This window comes from Narcine bancroftii, chromosome 4 (assembly GCF_036971445.1).
Source record: "Narcine bancroftii isolate sNarBan1 chromosome 4, sNarBan1.hap1, whole genome shotgun sequence".
NCBI lineage: Eukaryota > Metazoa > Chordata > Chondrichthyes > Torpediniformes > Narcinidae > Narcine > Narcine bancroftii.
Window position 1 is genome coordinate 178030341 of NC_091472.1, and position 14337 is coordinate 178044677.

Consider the following 14337-nt stretch of genomic DNA (forward strand, 5'->3'; position numbering starts at 1 on the left):
TTCTGCTTTGCCCTGGTCACAGGTATCCAAGAATGTTGATGAAGTGGAAATACCTGCACATATGGTCAGGGACCCTGCCTACCCCTTCATGGATTGATTGATGAAGGGGTTCACGAACCACGATGCTTGACCAACAGAAGTGCAAATTCAACAACCGTTTGAGCTCAGCACATATACTGGTTGAGAATGCCTTTGGACGTCTCAAAGGTTGCTGGAGGCATTTGAGCAAGTGACTGAGCATCAGTACAGATTCAGTGTCTGATGCAGTCGTCGCCTGCTGTGCGCTGCATAGCATATGTGAGATTAACAAGGATCACTTCTTGCCAGAGTGGAGCGTTATTGAACAGGTTCTCCCTGAGCCAAAAAGAGTTCCCTTTCGGGATTTAACACCGGGTGCTCCCTGGGCTATCCACGAGGCTATTATGTCCACTCTGTAGATATCAACCATACAATACATCTTTCCACTTTATTGCACAATTTAACAAGACACACAGTGAAAATTACAAATGTAAAAGAGGTAGCACTTCTGGCAGTAGAAAGGTGTACAACTTTATTGCAAAATGTAACACGATAACTAGTGCATGCGATAAATGTACAAGAGATAACAACCGCTGCTAACAAAAAGTGGGTGACAAAAAAGTCAAGGTTTAACACATAATATAAAACATTTTTAACTATTACCTTGTAAATACTCATAACTGCAGCAATAAAAGTGTTCATAGAAGGAAACCATGTGCAAAAGGTTAAACGCTTACAATAATAAAAATTTGTAACAGTTTCCTTGTAAACTTGAATAACTGAGCAGCAATAATGAGCGTTCACAGTACAAAACTTGTATATAAAAAAAAGGTTGAAGACATAATAATAAAAATTTCTAACCACAACCTTGCAAAAACTTGTATAACAGTGCACCAGTGAAAGCCTTTGACAGAACAAAACACTGTAGTGAGCTGGCTTAATCTTCCTGCCAGTATTGAGGCCTGCTGTCCTCCCCTGACCCTGGAAAGGAATATTGCTGCGGTGGGGTAGCAAGAGAGTACTGAAAGCATTGCTGCCTTGGGTTCATTGGGGTGGATGGATGTTGCTGGGAGGGGACTGAGGATTAATGGGGTAGGGCAGAGGGTGGAAGACAGATTGGGGTCATGGGAGGTGTGCTTGAACAGAATAGCACCATTTCCCACATCATGCCAGTCTGCACCCAGATCTCCTGCTGAAACCTCTATCATGCCTGCAAAACCGGTCAATGCTGCGCTCCCACACACCATTGTACATGCTGTGCAGCCAATGATCCCGTTCTGTTCTCCTCTCCTGCCGCACGTGCTCCCATTCCTGGTCCTCCTCCCTCAGGAGTCCTCGAATCTCTGTAGGTGGGTGGGTCTCCTCCCCCCCCCCCCTTTCTCCAATCCTGCGGAGCAATGGAGCACATGTGAAATGAGCCCGATGACTCTTCTTGTGGGGGGGGTGGGGGGGGGTGGTGTGGAAATCTGAGGCAACACTTTGGGAAAAATTGTACTCCTGCACAATACATGCTTACCTGGTTCCTGGTATACCTCTAGACATGCTGGGGACACTTGCTGAGTCCCTGGACACGTCTCTCACACTTGCTGATGGCACAAGCTCTGGGCTCCTCTGATTGGCAGGGGGAGTGCCTCTCTGTGGGGGGGGGGCCTTTCTGTAGGCGGCCACCTCACTTTAGGGGTCTTCCTCGCTGTTGGGGACCGCCTTGATGGGATTCTCTATCTCAATGTCCTGTCTTAATGGGCTCGCCAGCGACGGGGGTGAAATTTTCACTGTAAGTTTCTCATAGAGTGCCGATGCCACTAGAGGAGGCTGTTGCTGTAGGGGTAACTGTCTCGCTGGCGGGGGGTGCTTCAGCCTCTCCATGTTAGAGCACAGGGCCAGAGGGGATGCCAATGAGCTGACGCTCCAAATCTGGTAAGCCAAGGTGACGCAAGGCCACTCCATTCCACCCCTGCCAGTCCTGCTGTTGTGGTCATTGACCTGCAGGAACTTCTTTGTCAGGTTTTTTTCAGTTTGTTAATTACCTGCGTCTTGTTCCTCTGAGACCCTGCGTACCTGAGCCTGGCAATGATCTGTTCATACATTGTGCCATTCTCTCAAGGTCGGTGTGAAGGTTAGCCAAATCAGCCTCTTATGGAGAGCAATTCCCTAATTTCAGCATCCCCCCAATTGGCAGACATTATCTGATCTGAAAAGGCTGATTTTTAAAACAGCACTGAAGTCTTTACACCCTTTTTAAATGTTCCACAGATTTCTAGACTGACAGAACACACTGCTCTGATCAATGAAGTAAAATTGTTCATCTACAACTGAAAATTGCACTAGAGCTACACAACACATTTACAAGCACATGAGTACTCTTAACCTTGGCTTCTGCAGAGTACATTGAACTCCTTCCCACCACTGTGACCCATCCACACAGGTGCTGACGTCATTGATGGTACCTGGTTCAGCAGATTGCCCTTTCTCACCACTAGAAGGCAATTAGTGGGTTAACTCTAGTCAGATCCTGGCTTATTTTAGCTTGGCCTGCCTGGTTGGGATGATTCACACTGAGCGATTAGTGGGTAGGGACCCGTTAACTTAGCCGGTTGATCCACATGTACTTGGCGGTGCGAATGGGGCTAATGTTTCAGGTCTGACCCCTTGATGAAGGATTCAGATCCAAAACTCTGGTTCCCCTTTGCTTCTGATAGTAAATGGGCTTTGATATAGCAAATGATGCTTAGTACATTTGTCCAGGGTACTTGTGGGACCACACCTGGAATCCTGTGCACATTCTTGGCCTCCTTATTTAAGACAATATGTACTGGCTTTGGGCCCTGAGACCTTTATATCTTGTGAAAGATTAATTCAAGTCAATCCTTATTTATAAGGAGATGGAACTGTTGGCATCCTGATAGTAACCATAAAAGCAACTAATAAACATTGCCCAATTCCCTTAACTGGGGTGAGTCATTTTGCATGAAGACCAGCTGATCACCAGTCTGAAACTACAGGGAGGAGGAAAGGTATCGAGCACAGCATTTCAGTCACTGCGTCCTCAAGTTCAATGTTCAAATTTATTGTCAGATTATACACTTAATATATACAGCCATGGCATTCTTTGCTCTATGGGCCAGGCAGAGTTATTCTAATTATTGCTTACTGTGAACTGTTTCTTTTTCTTTGGCTTGGCTTCGCGGACGAAGATTTATGGAGGGGTATGTCCACGTCTGCTGCAGGCTTGTTGGTGACTGACAAGTCCGATGCGGGACAGGCAGGCACAGTTGCAGCGGTTGCAAGGGAAAATTGGTGGGTTGGGTGTTGGGTTTTTCCTCTTTTATCAGTGAGGTGGGCTCTGCGGTCTTCTTCAAAGGAGGTTGCAGCCCGGCGAACTCTGAGGCCCCAAGATGCACGGTTGAACTGCACTCAAAGTAAAAAAAAATGGTCAAGAAACTGTGGAAATACAGAAGTATAAATGTGTAGTGGCGCATACTCTGTCGTGACAAACAGGCCCATCGTGTTATGTGCGGTCAGCGGGGCAATTGTGACAAAGATGGCGATGCGCACCCGTCTCTTTTTTTGGTTCCTGAACAGAAGTTGGCGTGCGCCGGTGATGTACAGGGCTGAGTTCACTACCTTTTGCAGCATTTGATTGAGAACACTACTGACATAATTGCACGTCCAAATTTTATTTCGCCCACTGAAAGCATTGAGGAAAAAATAAAGGGTTTAACTTGTGAATATTTGTGAAGGTGAATCAAATCAGCATAGCATGTAGTCTGATATTTTCTTAAAACTGTAAACACAATTAAAAAGGGAAGGTTAATTGGACAACATTTTGCTGAAGATAAAAAAAAAATGAGTTTGTGAATTTTTAATTGCCGATCTTTTGAGATGAGTTCAAGGAAAGTATATTGAAATCCAGAGAAACACTATTTTGGGCTTGGCAGAAATAATACATCCAAATGCATGTGCAATTTTAGTTGCTTGCTAGTTGGTTTGGAAAAGCAACACTTGATTTGGGAAATTGTTGAAACATTTAGACAAGATTGTTCTTATTTTCTCTGTTATAAATTAGGATCATTGAAGATCAATACTGGGAACTAGAGTTTTTGATGGTATCCTTCACTGAGAAGCAAAGAGAAAGAATGAGCATGTTCTGTAAGCACTCATTTGTCCTTGTGGGAGTGAAACCCAGCCATGGTGTTCACAGCTTGAGAGCCTTCAGGGTTAATTGCAACACTTAATGCCACTTCTGGCATTAGTTTTGGGACCCTTCATCCACTCTTCCCTCCACACCAATGGCTCCCTTGGCACTTACCCCTGTGACCACCAGAGATGATCCACTTGTCATCACACCTCCTCTCACATTACTCCATACAGTCCTTCCAAGTGAAGCAACACTTGACATGAATCTGCAGGGGTTGTTTACCCGTGCTGACATTGTGGTCTCCTTCAAATTGGAGAGACTGGACGCAGCCTGGTAGATCGCTTCATTGAGTACCTCGGCTCTGTCCTCCGCAATAACCTGGATTTCCCAGTAGCCGCCCATTTCAATTCCCTGTCCCATTCACTCGTTGACATGTCTGTTCATGGTCTCATGCACTGCCAGACTGAGACCACCCACAAATAGGAGGAACAACACCTCATCTTCCATTGGAGCATCCTCCAAATGGATGGCATTAGCATCCACTTCTCTGTTATCCATTAACCTTCCCCGATCTTTTCCCATGCCTCCTTTCCTCAAGCTGTATCAGTGACAGGGGTTGCCTTCGCTTCTTGGCCTTTTGGCTAAGATCAAGTGTAGAGGCTGGAGTTGGCTTACTGATAATCCCCAGCATTTGTTGTTGAGCTGGAGATAAGAAAAAAAGATAAAATGTGCATCTAAAGAGATATTTAATGTTATTAATTATTTGGACAAGTTTTAGAAACATAGCTTTTTATATTTCTAAAAGAACATATTAATCATCTAAAATTGATTTTCAGTTTCAATAGCTTTTGATTGCCTCTGAATGTCAGCTACTGGTGACATCCAGAAAATGGATGTTGCTTTGATAGATCTCAAGAGTATTTCAGGGTGAGGATCTTTTCATAGAAGCATAGAACACTACAACTCAGAAAATGGCCCTTCAACCCTCCTAGTCTGTGCCAAACTATTTTTTTCTGCCCAGTCCCATTGACCTGCACCTGGAACATATCCCTGCATTATCCTTCTGTCCATGTTCTGCACTCCCACCATTCTCTGTGTGAAGAAGTTTCCCTTAATGTTTCCCTTACACATTTCTCTTTTCACCCTTAACCCGTGTTGTCTAGTTTTATCTCATCTACCCTCAGTGGAAAAAAGCCTGCTTACATTTATTCCATTTCTACCTGTCCTAATTTTGTATACCTTTATCAAATCTTCCCTCAATCTTCTGTGCTCCCGGGAATGAAGTCCTAATCTGCTTAACCTTTCCCTGTAACAGTTCTTTAAGTCCTGGCAACATCTTCGTTAATCTCCTCTGCACTCATTGAATCTTACTGGCATCCTTTCGTTGTGCCCTTGGAGGGATTTCTGCCACATCACTAAAGTTGCACACTTCATTTCAGCCAGGCACGCTCTGCATCCAGATCATCGCTGGTAATCATGGGGCAGTGGTCATGTGTCAGCAGAATGTGGCTCTCTGAATGCCGTGAATGTTTGCTCTGGGGAAAATTGGTCTCCCACCGTCTTGCATGACAGCAGTCATCACACGTGCCCTGTGTTTTCAGTGATTTGGGATTTCCAGGGATAAGACCTGATTAAACAGCTATATAAATAGAAAGTAGATTTATAATATATTCTTAATCCTAAAATGAACAAAGACAACAAAAAATGGGCATCTTCTTAAGATTTAGTTTTAAAGCATATTTTATGTCTGTAGTAAAGTGCATCTGACTGACTTATCAATATTGGGTCAAGGCATTGATTGCTTGGAGCTACTTCAGTTTTATTTCTTTTGATGGCTTTTGGAGGGGATCTGCAAATATCTTTAAATAAAGGTGTTTAAATTATTCATATTTGTTTCAGCAAATAGTCTTTCATAAAAGGTAGAAATTGGTAAGATAAAATTTCAAGGCTCTGTCGTGATTTATATCCTTAGTTTTTCACCCCTCCCCCCCACCCCACACACACACACACACAAGATGCTGGGTGGCTGTATTATTTGACTAACCCATTAATGTCATCTGCCATCATGAGTGTGCTATCATCTAATCTGTTGAAATAGAGATGCACCATCAATAATCACAAAGGAATGGAATTGTGAAACTGATGGGCTTTTATTAACTATAGACTGCAATAGCCATCTGCCTCATTGACTGATCGAGGCAGAGTGAAAGGGATGTAGGTAGGATCAGTCTCGGAAGGTGTGTCCAACTATGATTTGGTCCAATCCTAGCATAACAGTAGTTTACCACACATAGTAAAAGAGATTTGGGATTTTGTTCAGCCTTTTTTTATTAGTTGGAGAGGTATTTCTACAATGGAGAACAGTGTTTGCCTGATTCCAAATGCACAATTGAGATTGTTCTTCTGAATGATCTTTGAACCATGTAAAACTTTGGTTCAACTGCACTTGGAGTACTGTGTGCATTTATGGACAGTTCATAATTACAGGATGGACGTCGAGCTTTGGAAAGGTGACCAAGATGCTTCTTGGATTGAAGAGTATGAACTCCGGGGAGAGATTAGACAAACTTGGGTTGTTTCTCTGGAGAATTGGAGGATGATGGGACACCTGATAGGTTTATCAAATTATGAGAGGCATTGATAGAGTTGGCAGTCAGAATCTAACAAGAAGGTGTGTTTAAGGTTGGGGGCAGGGGAGGCGGAAGTTTAAAGGAGATGAGCGGGGCAAGTCTTTTTTTACACAGTGGTAGATGCCTGTGATAGATTGGTGGAGTAGTGGTGGAAGGAAATATGACTGTAGTCTTAAAGAAACTTCCAGATAGACATACGAATGCACACATAGTGGAACGATATGTAGCAAGTGCAAGTAGCAGAGTTTTTGTTTAAACTGGGCATCATGTTCATTGTCGGCCAAAGGGACAATGCAACGCAATAGTTATTTAAAGAATCAAATGGATATTATTGGGTGCCAAACCTTTACCTGGATTGGTGTAAGAATGTATATTTGCTGGAGGGGCTGCCACCTCAGGAGTGTCTTTGTTGGTTTTCAGGTTATGGTCCATCAAAGATAAAAATTTCTTCTTCCCACTGGGCACATACCAACTGTGTTATTGAGCCACTTTTCCATGTCTGTTGCAAGAAAGTCATCTGCTGAACAACCATCTCAATTGTGCGTTTGGAAGATTTATTTTACATTTTCTATTTTTTTTTACATCGATACTTTTGTAAGGCAAGCACGATAATGCATTTGTGTGGCGTTCTGTTTTTATGTTAAATATTTAAACTCGCACCATAATGGGATTGATGGATCCATCATGCATTTCTCGGGCCACCACATTAAGAAACATAGAACTTGCTTTGCAGTCAGTGACCATCTGGGTTTTCCTTCAGTATGATTGGAAATGCTTCCTGTCCTATCTGAAGGCTCTCTAATTGCAGAGACAACAGGACTTTTCTGACTGTCCAAAATCTGAACCAACTGTACAACCAGGGGTATCACATACAAATTTCAGCATTTGAGTGGTAAACAGGAAGGACTCGCTCTTCAGAGTTTTTTTTTAAGAGGCTTCTGTTTTCCCCGATACCGCGGTTCACCTTCCTCGGCAGTTGTTACAGCACCGTCAGCAATTTTGTGAGGAGTGGCAGAAACAAAGCAGTAGATAGGACAAAGTCTTGGAAAGTTTGAAATTTGGCAATGTTCTTGTTTTTTTCCTAGCTTTGACTGATTACGGATGATTTGCATTCACTCTCAGTTTTAATTTGTTTTTATAGAAAGGCACATTCATTCTTCTGGTGATAAAACATTAAATGTTGTGCATCAATAACATATGTTGAGTTTGCCCATCCTGCAGCATTTGATTTCAAAAGGTGCCAAATTGACAATGTCTGGACAGATTTTTCACACTTCCATATAATCATGAAGAATTTCACTGGGCTTTGGTTTCTTGTCCTGAATGTGCAGCATACTAAATCTCTAAAGGTGTTGAAATCTCATAGAATGAAATATTTCTTGGCTGGAAAAGTTACCAAACCAGCATTGATACCTGAGCCCTTTTGTGGTGAGTAACATTGTGGCTTTATTTAAGTGGGTGCACTTTTCCCTTGTCCCCTATTTCAATGATATTGCTTCAAGTCCCCTCATCTTCCTTCTCCCGTCTCCTCTCTCTCTTTTCCCCTTTCCCTCCATCTCCTCTCACAGAACCAAGTTCTCTTATCATAGCCAATTATTTGACATTTATTTTGGCTGTTGGTCTGTACTCCCCCCCCCCTCCCATTTTTCCCAGTTTCTTTCGCAAGCTTTTAATTCAGACACCTGAAGATTTTTAATTCACACCTTGAAGGGCTCAAGGGCCAGAAATGTCAGTTATATATACTTACCTCCTATGAACACTGTGAGTTCCTCCAGCATTTTTTGGGTTTTGACTACAATCATAGCATCTGGAGACTTGCATGTTTCACTCGATGATGTGGTTTACCTTGAAGTCTATCTGCTCCACATAAAGATGGAAGGGTGAGTGCTTTATTATGATCACCAGAGGAACTCAGAGACACCAATGGATCTGAGCTACTTCTTCTTTCTTTGGCTTGGCTTCGCGGACGAAGCTGCAGGCTCGTTGGTGGCTGACAAGTCCAATGCGGGACAGGCAGACACGGTTGCAGGGGAAAATTGGTGGGTTGGGGTTGGGTGTTGGGTTTTTCCTCCTTTGCCTTTTGTCAGTGAGGTGGGCTCTGCGGTCTTCTTCAAAGGAGGTTGCTGCCCGCCGAACTGTGAGGCGCCTACCTCGCACAAAACCCACTTTTCCCAATTACATGGCTGACGATCCACAATCTGCATGCTGTTCTGGATGTTTTCCTGTGCTTGAATCCAAACTCAAGTGCCATCACTCCAAATTTGCTTGTTGAAGTTACTGTGACTCCTCTTCCCACCACAAGTGTACAGTTGTTCAGGCACCATTGATTCTTTTCTATTCTGCTCCTTTTCACTGGTGTGATATATACGTTTTTTTTGTGGGTTCCTAGTCTTGAAATTAGCAGTGTGCTGTACAATATGTGAGAGAAATTGAGGTCTCAAATGTGTGTCCTATTTACTGAAGGTTGTTCACACATTCTGGACAAACACACATGGTCAAATAAGACAAAAATAATCGCACTTATTTGTATCGACTGCAATCTGCTCTTGCTTCGCATTTCAATCCTCCCCAATCCATTTGCCAGTCTGATGTGGAAATGAAGCAGATGAGAAAGGTTATTTCTTCTGTTTTACTTAAGAATGGGTTGACTTGCCTGGATAACACGGGTGTCAATAAATATATAAACAATAGGTCTCCTAAGCCTATAGCCGAATATAATGCATTGAGATATTGCAAATAATGTCTTAGATATTAAATGAATAAGTGGAGATGGTCCCTTTGAACTTGTGCTGTTAATTCTTAGTATTTGAATAGCCATCCAATTTCTTTGTAAAATTATTTATGGAATCATGTTCCACTATCTCTCAGGTGGCGCGTTTTGTCTGGTCTTGGGCGAAAGTTTTATTTTTCCCTCTCAGTTTTCCTTCTCTGCTCCCATATTTCTCTTCAACATTTGGTCAGCAGAGAAGTGAAAGGCTAAAAGGCCTGCTTCTGTGCTGTATGACTCTTGGAGGATAGGTTGGAGATAAGTATCTAGGTTTGTAGCCAGTTCTGAATCAGAAATCACACAAGTTGCGTCAGTGAGAACAGAAAGTCACATGGGTCCATGGACGGTGAAAGTGAGCAAAACTGTGGCTGATGGAGTTTGAGGTCAGTCAACATGATGTCATCCATACTGGGTCCCAGAAAGAAGAACTGGTTTATTTTCAATGATACAGAACAAAGGTTTGGGTTTGAGGTGTCGGATTGTTTAGGGGAGATGTCAGAGATAAGATTTTTGAAATTCCGTTTAGTTGCAGGTGACTGGATGGTGGTGGAGGCTGGTACAAGATGGACCTTTAAAAGCCCCTTGGACTCGTCTCTTCTTGTTCATGTAATATCTAAGGCAGAGGTCCTCAAACTTTATAGACCATCGACCCCTACATGGAATCCTTGATCCTTCATGGACTACCAGGCAGGGACAAAAATAAATAAATAATAATAATCATTTTAATACATAGACCCCCAAGCATGTACAAAAAAAATTAAAAATTATTAAGTAAATTTTCGTGACCTACTTGAAAATAAAGCTAAGGCTTTACAACAAGGAAGTGATGATAATAACAGTTTAAAAAAAAACCTTTGCTTCTGGCTGGGAAGATGCCATTGGCTGCAGCCTGAGTTGGCAATGGCGACTTCATTCTCAACATCGGGTGTAGTGTCATCCCCATCGAAGAGTTTGCCTCAGGGTCCTGGCAGGAGAAGGGAGCTCTGGCTCTCGGCAGGAGCAGAGCGGGGACGTCGGGTTCCCAGGCACGAGTGGGGATCTCGGGCTCTACAATTGATCTCCCCAGTGTTTATCAGCACCCTTTTGACCCCCTGGCATTTTGTGACCCTTGGGATATTCCCATCGACCCCCAGGGGTCAATATCAACCACTTTGGAGATTACTAATCTAAGATATTATGTGCAAAGTACAATGTCTCAATTCAGTTATTGGATCAGGTGCGCTATTATCTATTTATTTATTGTCACATGCACCAGCATTGAGTGAAAATTCTTTGTTTTGTATGCTCTCCAGGCAAGTCAGCCCATTCTTAAGTACAACAGAAGAAACAACCTTTCTCATTTATTTCATTTTCACATCAGACTGGGAAATGGACGAAGGGAGGTTTGAAATGTGAAACCTGAAATCGCACTGCAGTAGATGCAAATAAGTGTAGGCACATTAATTTTTAGAAAAAAATAGAGGGTCAGATGGGTGTGAGGGAGAGAAAAATTAGATTGTTGTGGAGTAGGTTTCCATAGGTCAGAACAACATTGTGGGTCAAAGGGTTTGTACTCTGCTACAATTTTTTATATTCATATGTACAATAAGTAAAAGTTAGTGCACAAAATGTCAATGGCAAAAATTAGCATATTATATTTCAGTTTTATGGAGCTGCCATCAGATTTCATCTAGAGTGTTGTGTTCACTCTGGTGACTGAGTCACAGGAAAAATAGATTAATTCATTGGAATTATACCAAAGTTTAAGGGGTTAAATGGCTATATCAACTTGCATAAACCTGATTTGTGTTTTCTTTGCATTTCTTTTTTTTTTTTTTTTTTTTTTTTTTTTTTTTTTTTTAAATTTTTTATTTTTCACACCATAAATCACAATAGCCATGATATACACTTTTTCTTTTCCACACATTTACAGTGACTTTTTCTCCCTCCCCCCTCCCTCCTCCCAAGCCACCCCCCCATCCCTCCCCCCTCTCATCCATTTTAGTTATACAATCTAGGTTGCATTAATTCAGTTAGACAATGTTGTCATTCAACAAAAATACACCAGAAATTCTACTGAGTCCATTTTTTTCTTCTCTTCTCCTTCCATCAACTTAGGTAATGTTTGTTCCCGGTAGGTTTTCGCTATTGTATTTAATGTAAGGCTCCCATACTTGTTCGAATATTTCAATATTATTTCTTAAACTATATGTTATTTTTTCTAATGGAATACATTTATTCATTTCTATATACCATTGTTGTATTTTCAAATTATCTTCCAATTTCCAGGTTGACATAATACATTTTTTTGCTACAGCTAGGGCTATCTTAACAAATCTTTTTTGTGCATCCTCCAAGTCAATTCCAAATTCTTTATTTTTTATGTTACTTAGGAGAAAGATCTCTGGATTCTTTGGTATATTGTTTTCTGTTATTTTATTTAATATCTGATTGAGATCATCCCAAAATTTTTCTACTCTCTCACATGTCCAGATTGCATGAATTGTTGTTCCCCTTTCTTTTTTACATCGAAAACATCTATCAGATACTGTTGGGTCCCATTTATTTAACTTTTGCGGTGTAATGTATAGTCTGTGTAACCAATTATATTGTATCATACGCAGCCTCGTATTTATTGTATTTCTCATCGTTCCAGAGCATAACTTCTCCCATGTTTCCTTTTTTATCTTTATATTTAAATCTTGTTCCCATTTTTGTTTAGTTTTACCATTTGTTTCCTCATTTTCCTTTTCTTGCAGTTTAATATACATATTTTTTATAAATCTTTTGATTAACATTGTATCTGTAATCACATATTCAAGGTTACTTCCCTCTGGTAAACTCAAGTTGCTTCCTAATTTATCTTTCAAGTAGGATCTCAGTTGGTAATATGCCTGCGCTGTATCTCCCGTTATATTGTACTTATCTCTCATTTGTTCAAAGGATAAGAATCTACTTCCTGAAAAACAATTTTCTATTCTTTTAATCCCTTTTTTTCCCATTTTCTAAAGGCAAGGTTGTCTATTGTAAAAGGGAGTAGCTTATTTTGCGTCAATATTAGTTTTGGTATTTGGTAATTTATTTTATTTCTTTCTACATGTATCTTCTTCCATATATTGAGGAGATGGTGTAATACTGGAGAAGTTCTATGTTGTACCAATTTTTCGTCCCATTTATATAATATGTGTTCAGGTATCTTTTCCCCTATTTTATCTAATTCTAGTCTCGTCCAGTCTGGTTTTTCCCTTGTTTGATAAAAATCTGATAGGTACCTTAATTGTGCGGCTCTATAATAATTTTTGAAGTTTGGCAATTGTAAGCCTCCTTGTTTATACCATTCTGTTAATTTGTCTAGTGCTATCCTCGGTTTCCCCCCTCTCCATAAAAATCTCCTTATTATTTTCTTTAACTCTTTGAAGAATTTTTCTGTCAGTTGTATTGGCAATGCCTGAAATAAGTATAGTATCCTTGGAAAAATGTTCATTTTAATACAGTTTATCCTTCCTATCAGTGTTAGTGGTAGCTCTTTCCAATGCTCTAAATCGTCCTGTAGTTTTTTCATTAGTGGATTGTAATTGAGTTTATATAATTGGCCTAGATTTTTGTTTATTTGCACACCTAGGTATCTTATTGCCTGCGTTTGCCATCTGAATGGGGATTCCTCCTTAAATTTTGAGAAATCCGCGTTATTCATAGGCATTGCTTCACTTTTATTTACGTTTATCTTGTATCCCGACACTTCTCCATATTCCTTCAATTTCTTATATAGTTCTTTTATTGATAGTTCTGGTTCTGTTAAGTACACTATCACATCATCCGCAAACAGACTGATTTTATATTCCCTGTCTTTTATTTTTATTCCTTTTATATTATTATCTCTTCTTATCGATTCTGCTAGTGGTTCTATAGCTAGCGCAAACAATAATGGTGATAGTGGGCATCCCTGCCGCGTTGACCTGCTTAAGTTAAATTGCTTTGATACATGTCCATTTACTGTCACTTTCGCTAACGGTCCCTTATATAATGCTTTAATCCAATTAATATACTTCTCCGGTAAACTGAATTTTTGCAATACTTTGAACAAGTAATTCCATTCTACTCTGTCGAAGGCCTTCTCTGCGTCTAAAGCAACTGCTACTGCCGGTGCTTTATTTCCTTCTACTGCATGAATTAAGTTAATAAATTTACAAATATTGTCTGTTGTGCGTCTTTTTTTGATAAATCCAGTTTGGTCTAAATTTACCATTTTCGGTACCTGTTCTGCTAATCTGTTCGCTAATAGTTTAGCTATTATCTTATAATCTGTGTTTAGCAAAGATATTGGTCTATATGACGCTGGTGAGAGTGGATCTTTCCCTTGTTTTAGTATCACTGTAATTATTGCTGTTTTACATGAATCTGGTAAGTTTTGTGTCTCATCAATCTGGTTGATTACATCCAGGAGGGGCGGTATTATTAGGTCTTTAAATGTTTTGTAGAATTCTATTGGGAGTCCATCCTCTCCTGGTGTCTTATTATTTGGTAAATTTTTTATTATCTCTTGTATTTCTACTGTTCCAAATGGTTCTGTTAATTTATTTTGTTCCTCTATTTGTAGTTTTGGTAGTTCAATTTTAGTCAAAAATTCATCTATTTTCCCTTCTTTCCCTTCGTTTTCGGTTCGGTATAATTGTTCATAGAATTCTCTGAAGTTTTCCTTAATTTCTTTTGGATTATATGTAATTTGTTTGTCTTTTTTCCTTGTTGCCAATACCGTTTTCTTAGTTTGCTCTGTCTTAAGCTGCCATGCTAGGATTTTGTGTGTT